The sequence below is a fragment of the Oryzias melastigma genome, unplaced genomic scaffold (assembly GCF_002922805.2).
Source record: "Oryzias melastigma strain HK-1 unplaced genomic scaffold, ASM292280v2 sc00308, whole genome shotgun sequence".
In the NCBI taxonomy this organism is placed as follows: domain Eukaryota; kingdom Metazoa; phylum Chordata; class Actinopteri; order Beloniformes; family Adrianichthyidae; genus Oryzias; species Oryzias melastigma.
The window spans coordinates 103758-111163 of NW_023416917.1; the positions used below are offsets into that span (position 1 = coordinate 103758).

The following is a 7406-nucleotide window of genomic DNA, read 5'->3' on the forward strand; positions in this document are numbered from 1 at the left end:
ACTTTTTATTAAAAATGCTTGGCGGTCCGGATAAAAGGGTCTCGGGGTCCGGACCCGGACCGCGGTCCGCCAGTTGGGGACCCCTGATATAGAAGGTCAGTGATGTATTTCTAAACAAATGTGTATAAATGTGTAAATTCAAAATTATATTGAATTTAAGAATGCAAAAAAATTGGTATTGAATCGATTCAGGCTTTAGTGAATCGAATTGTTTCTGGAAATTAGTATTGATACCCCACCCTATTGTTTAATGCATTTGTTAGTAGTTAACTGATGTTTATTATTCAATCTTAGGCTGTATTCAGACTAGACACATTTGGTTCTCTTAAATCAGGGGTCTCAAACTTGCGGCCCGCGGGATAATAATTTGCGGCCCGTGTCTTCATATGAAAGATTACTGTTAGTGCGGCCTGTAAAGCTGATATGAAAAACACTTGCTGTGTGCAGAGCTGAACGAACCAATCACAGTGAGGTATATGGCTCTGGAGGCGGGACATCTGCGGGCTGTCCAGTACCTCCTCCCTCATTCATTCATTCCTCCAGTCAGCTGGGTGGAGGAGGAGCCATGAAGCACCAAGCGATTCGCGTGACAAATTCGCGTGGCCCATGCGGGGAATTTGCTGCTCGCGGCTTGTCAAAAAATGTGTTTCTGTCGCCGCGCCGCGTGTAGGAGGAGCTATCAGCTCCGTCTGTGGAAGTCTTTCTTAAAATGAACACAGATATGATGTTGAGGAATACGTTTTTTGACATGCTGACTGTTCCTATTGAATCAGAGCTCCTCAAGCTCCGAGCCTCAAACCTGTAGCCCGCCCCGTGCGGCGATCCGCTGCTCCCGCCTGTCAATCATGTGATCCTGAGCTTGGCTCGCACCTGCGCACGCGTCTATGAATTTTAAGGTTCACTCACTGACTGTGTCGGCGCGCATTCCAGTCCATGTAAACGCCAGTAGAAGTCCGATATTCTGCTACGCGCGGTTGAATAGAACCCCCGTGGAAAGCAGCCCCCGAATGTGCACTGATGCAGCCGGCACGCGCCCCACACCTCCAATGAATGGAAGACACATAGATCAGATTTATTTACTGTGAGGAGTTCTACAAAAATCTACAAAAAAGAAATGAAATCCTTCAAAGATTTTCTTGGTACCGAGGCTTCTCTCTAACTCTGGAGGAGGATCTGTTAAAATAATGAGTTTTCTCTAGTCAGTCAGTCAGTATGTGGTTTCTTCAGTAATATGTATCTGCTGTATGGTCATTATTATTATTTTAATTTATTACTGATGTATTTGTTTTTATTATTCATTTTTTTTAATATATGTCTTTATTTAATTCATTATTTTGTGTTAGAAATAAAGATATTTGAGAACATTGGAATGTTTTATCAGCGATTTTCTTGTGGAAATGCTGATGCGGCCCAGCCTCACCCAGACTCTCCCTCCAGCGGCCCTCGGCTGAATTGAGTTTGAGACCCCTGGCCTAAACGAAATGCGTCACTGTGCACGTTTCTAAGTCTATGTTTCCCAGTGAGAGCCCTAAGACATCACGGCTCTAGAGGAGATCTGCATGGAGGAATGGACCAAAATAACAGCAACAGTTTGTGAAAACCTCGTGAAGAGACTTTCAGAAAATGTTTGAATGTTGTCATTGCTAACAAAGGAGATAAAACAAAGTATTCAGATGAACTTTGATGATGTACGCCGAGCAGAGAGCAAGAGGAAACTGTGTTAAAAAGTCACGTTTTCTGTGAATATAGGGGCAAAAACATTCATTTACAGGACATTCTCTGGGCCGAGTGGCTGTTTTGGTCTGCTAATGTCCGGAGTTCATTGAACACATCACGCGCAGATTCTCATTGGCGCTGTCATCAGTCAATCAACCTGTTCGGAGGTTTGGGGGAAATAAAGGGAGGAGGTCTGGAGGATGAGAAGGATTGAAGGAGTTTGAGGGGTGTAGACCAACTAATACAATAATAAAAGAAAATGGACTAAATACAACTTTTGTGGAGTGTTCTTCTGCTGTTTTTCTTGTTAAACACAAAATAAATAGACGTAAACAGAGGAAGTCTCTGCATCTCAGTGCAGGAAAAGGAATGCGGGACGCTTCCTTCTTCATCAATGATTATCTCGTTATCACGAGAAAACAAAAAAAAAAAAAGAAAAGTAAGGCAGGCCGTTTTCGGATTCCGTATTCTCTGACACTTTTGTTTTTAAAATAGGCAGAAGACTCCAGTTACACATTTTGAGGGTTAAAATGTTTTGTTTTTTTTAAACTAGGACTAGGACATGATTTCTGCAAAAGAGCAGAAGTTCATCAGAAATCCACCTCTGAGTCGTGTTTTATGGAGTAAGCCAGCACTCATTTCCCATCATCCCTTTGTTTACACTCTCTCCTGGTAGCTCACAGCCCCTCACAACCTCAAGCTAACATTAGTGGTGCAACCAAAATGCTAGCAATATGGTGGCTATCCAGCTGTACAGTTTGGAGCCAGATGCTAGCTCAGACGAGGAGCTCGCGGCTTGTTGTTGTAGGTCCTACGTCACATCTACAGTCTTTTCCTGGCTTTTTTAGTCTGATCCTAATTTAAAACAATTACAAAAATAAATCCTCAAACGTGCTCTTTAAGTTGCTCTTAAACGTTTCATTTGTGTTATTTTGCATAAAAATGTGTTTTATTCAGAACAACTGCATGAAGCTAAATGCTTCTCTCTCCACTTTTCTTTAGAATGGACAAGAAACCTTAAAAAACGAGATTAGTTGATTATTTATTTATTTACTTTCTTCAAAAAAAAAATAAAATAAAATAATTAAAAAAAACAGGCGAATAGTGTTTTAGAAGGAACTAGTTAGTGTCGCGGAAGGACGTGGTCTACCTGCAGTTTTCAGGAGTTCCGTGTCGCTGCAGCCAGCATGTCTTCTCTCCTGCAGCCGCATGGATGGATGGACGGTTCCTAAATCTTTCTCCAAGTTTGTTTCTCATTTCACAAAGTCGCCGCTCGGCGTTTGTGTCGCCAAATTACCCGGAAATGCTTCCAGAAACTGCTGTTTACCCACGCGCGTGCTCTGAAAACAGACTCCTCGCGTGTTTACCTGGACTGTACCACTGCGCGACCCCCCCCCTTTTTCACGTAATGGTACGTTCCTGGCTGTTTGCCAAGATGCCCCTCCTCTCGGCGTCATTTGACGTCATCATTTCTATGTCATATTAAATCGTATCTTGGGAGATGATCTCATTTGACATCATTGTTGTTGCATCGGAAAGTTCTTGAACTGGACTGAAATTTTCACTTAGACACCTTTCGTTGGTAAACACCCACCGAGACAAACCAAGACAAACCGAGACCCACGAGGACCCTCAAGAGAAACATGACAAGAACCAGCAAATCTGCTAAAATGGTTGCTTCTGAAGCCAAACCTTCAGAGCTTCCCAAAGCTCACAAACCTTCTGATGAGGAGAAACCAACAACTTCTCCCGTCAAAAAGAATCTGTCCGCTCTGAAAGAAGAGCGTGACTTTCTCCTGCAAAAGCTCTTCCAGAGAAATGAGCTTTTAACCCAACTCAAACAGAGGAGGATTGCCACTGAGGAGAACTGCATGTTGCACTGGGAGTTGCTGCAAGACATGCAACTAAAAGTGGCAGAAGAACAGCAACTCCGACAGAGACGTGAACAGGAGCTCCAGCGATGCAAACAGCTGGTAAAGGCCAAAGCAAAGAAAGTCCAGGAGGATCTGGAGGAACAAGCCAGCCTCAGACAGGATCTCAGCACAAGACTGAGATTGAAGAGCAAACTGGAGGGCAGACTTCAGACTCAGGTGGAGGAGCTTTCTGAGCAGGTCTCATCTCTGAAAACCTCTGTCCAACCTGTGGAGTCTGCTGACCAAGCAGAGGGTTTGGCTGAACCAAAACCAGAAAAATCTGAGGATGTCCCAGAAGAAGAATCTGTGGAGACAAAAGCCTCAGAACCAGAGTTGGGTTCTGAACAGCAAGCAGCTCCAGAACCTTCCAAAAAGCGCAGGAAGCGCAAAAACAAGAAAACAAAGACAACCCCAGACCTGGAGGAACCAGAAACCAACTGTGGACCAGTCAGCCCACCTCTGGAGGATCAGGAGACTCTAGATAACAAAGATCTGGATCAGGTGAAAACTGAGGAAACTGACTCACCAGTGGTGGAGTCATTTCCTCAAGAAAATGTCCCAGAGCCCACGGAAAATGTCGTTGAGGAGGCAGCAGACCAAGTCCAAGTTTCAGAGCCAACAATTTTGGCTGAACCACAAGTGGCTGCAGAACCTTCCAAAAAGCGCAGGAAGCGCAAAAACAAGAAGGCAAAGAAAAGCCCTGACCTGGAGGAACCGGAAACTGAGTGTGGACCAGTCAGCCCACCTCTGGTGGACCAGGAGATTCTAGATCACATAGAACTGGATCAAGTAAAAACTGAGGAAACAGACTCACCAGTGGTGGAGTCGTTTCCTGCAGAAAATGTCCCAGAGTCCACTGAAAATGTCGCTGAGGAGGCAGCAGTCCAAGTCAAAGCTTCAGAACCAGAGATGGTTTCTGAACCACAAGTGGCTGCAGAACCTCCCAGGAAGCGCAAGAGACCTCTGGAGATGGACACAACAGAATCTCCTCCCACCAAAAGACGAAGGATCTGTAGACCAGTCCTTGTCAGGACTCGTTTGGCCAAACGAAGAGCTGTCCTCAACGCGAAACCTGAGAGGAAAACAGACCAAAGTGCTCTGGGACTGCCATGGACCTTTTTGGAGGAAACTGACCCCAAAGTAGAAGTTTCACTCCCAGAACCAGAACCAGAGATGGTTTCTGAACAAGATCCCCAAGAAGAAGAGTCAGTGGCCAAGGACTTGAAAGAGCCATCCAATGTGGAGAAACCAAAAATCTCCCTGTGGAGAAAATTCAAAAAGGCTCTGACTCCAGCAAGAGGGCGCAAATACAAGGCTGACACTCCTGTGGTCAAACCGGATCAAACATCTACCGACCCGGATGAGGAGGACACTTCAATTGACCAAGAACAGGATAGGTTCATGGACTTATACCTGGAAATGTGGGATATCGAAGACGAAACCTCCGATGACGAAGAAGGAATTTCTGATGATGATGAAGACACATCAGATGATGAAGACACATCAGATGATGAAGACGATGAATCATCAGAAAACACTGGTGGACTAAAGATTTCCCTGTGGAGGAGATTCAAAAAGGCTCTCACTCCAGCAGGCAGACGCCAGTATAAAAACATCGAGTAAGAAACTAAAGTCTTACTCAGAAACGGGTTTTCTCCTGGTGCTCAGGTTCACCCTTAAAAAATGTCTTGTCTTTGTGTTGTGTTTAAAAAAAAAAAAAAAAAAAAAAAAACCTTTTTCTGTTTAATGTTTGTCATGAATGAATGAATGTTTGTGGGTTTTCTCCTGGAGCTCAGGTTTCCCCTAAAAAAGAATGAGTGAAGAATGAGTGAATGAAAAAAAAAAAAGAATGAATGTGTGTGTGTAATGCAACCACAAGGGGGCGCATTCCAGTGTCCTCCTGTGCCGGTCCCAAGTCCGGATAAATGCAGAGGGGTGTGTGAAAGCAAAAGCAATTTAAACATGTGAATAGCAAATATATATTTATATATATATATATATATATATATAAATGGAGAGAGAGAGATACATATCTATGTATATTTAAAAACAAACGCACCTCTCACCTTCCTCAGGTGGTTTCTCCTCTTAGTTCTGGTCCTCTACCAGAGGCCTGGGAGCTTGAGGGTCCTGCAGCATCTTAACTGTTCCTAGCACTGCGCTAACTTCAGAGTAGTTTCAAACTATTCTCATATTGGCCTCAAAGAAGTCTCAAATTTGGTCACAAAGTACTGTCAAACTATCTTCAAACTAGCCATAAAATATTCTCATTCTAGATTCAAACTAGTTAAAAGTAGTTTCAAACTATTCTCATATTAGCCTCAAAATAGTCTCAAAGTAGTTTCAAACTACTGTCTGAGAGGAGGTCCAGGAGCAGATGAGTCACGCCTGCCACCACTCCCAGAAGGCCTCAGAGCTGCAGGTTCTGCTGGACCAGGTGAAGGTCCAAGTCCAGGACCTGGAGGACGACTGCATCTGCAGACCCACAGCCGCACGCTGCAGCTGGAGCGCCACAGCGCCGAGGCCACAGTCAGTTCCTGCTCTCACCTTGAAAGATGATCATTTACTCATGAAAGCTTTTATTTTGAAATGCAACCTCTGTGTCTGTGCTGCTGTTCCTCAAACAGATTTCAAAATAAGAGACAGAAATCATCTTCTGAAAAAAACGATTCTTTTTAGCTGAACACGACTGGACCAGATTGAAGCCAAGAGCGCCGTTGTATGACCTGCAGGTGCTACCTGGACCGTAGGAGACCGCGGTTTGGAGGTGATGGACTCCACCGTCCAGACTCTGAAAAGCAGCTTTCTACAGCGGCTGGACGCTGCTGCACAGCAGGGTAAGCAGATTCTCTGCAGCAGCAAAGCTGAACAGAGCGATGGAATGTCAGTGACAGATTCTGGAGGTTTTCCCTTCAATCTAATCTGGTGTGTAATCCTCATCATAGAAACACTTCAACTGTAAGAGACGGAATGGAGAAACTGATCCAGGAAACGACATTCTTTCATTTGAAATCATTTATTTGGAGAACTGACAACAAAATAAGGATTTGGCTCCAACAAACAAACAAGAATTCTGTCCCTCACAGACCTGTTGATTTTTCCTTGAAATCACTTTTAGAGAGCCGTTTAGCTAACTAATTAGCATAGTAGCTAACAAGCTGAATGACTTAGAATTTTTCAGATAATAAGCTAATTTTAGCTTAATGACGACTAATCTTAATTGCTAATTAACTAAATAATTTATGATAGTATTAGCTAAATGAACTAGTATTTTTTTTAATTTAAAACCCAACATAAAATCAATAAATTAACTAAACATAACAAACAAAAATGATACAATGCTTGAAAAAGGGTTGGCTACAAGAAAATCTTATTAATTTACCATCAAATCTTACTATAATTTCTGCATACAATTTTACACATTAAACATATCATCCTTATTCACATAAACTTGATGTCATTCTATTTATCTTTATTTTCCTTCAAACTTAAAGGATTATCAATGACGACAGATTCATTTTCATCTTATTTTTGCCTGTAATGCACCTTAACTCCACAGCGCCACCTGCAGGAGGTCAGTCCTCAGACATGGAGCTCATTCATGCTGAGGTAGAATTATTGGGATTTCATTCAAAGTTTTCATTTTTTCAACCGGATTCTTCTTTTATTTCCCTTCTGGATGTTTGTTTTTGTGGAAAATACATCAAACCTCTTAAAAGTGGAGTAATAATTCTGACGAGCGGCTCTGCCGTTCTCAATCCGGTCGTGCACACTGAC

The 7406-nt window shown here is 43.0% G+C and overlaps 1 protein-coding gene across 3 annotated transcripts in view; it reads right to left on the reverse strand.

Annotated features, from left to right (window-relative positions):
- The window catches only part of LOC112140376 (lamina-associated polypeptide 2, isoforms beta/delta/epsilon/gamma), a 21302-nt gene extending 18169 nt beyond the window's left edge, over positions 1–3133 (reverse strand). For 2 of the 3 annotated variants that reach the window (XM_024263316.2, XM_024263315.2), the window contains exon 1: positions 2867–3133. The gene's annotated coding sequence lies outside the window, so the exon portion shown is untranslated. The remainder of the gene's footprint in view (positions 1–2866) is intronic. The other variant, XM_024263317.2, reaches the window with a different exon arrangement.
- Between the last annotated feature and the right edge of the window lie 4273 nt (positions 3134–7406).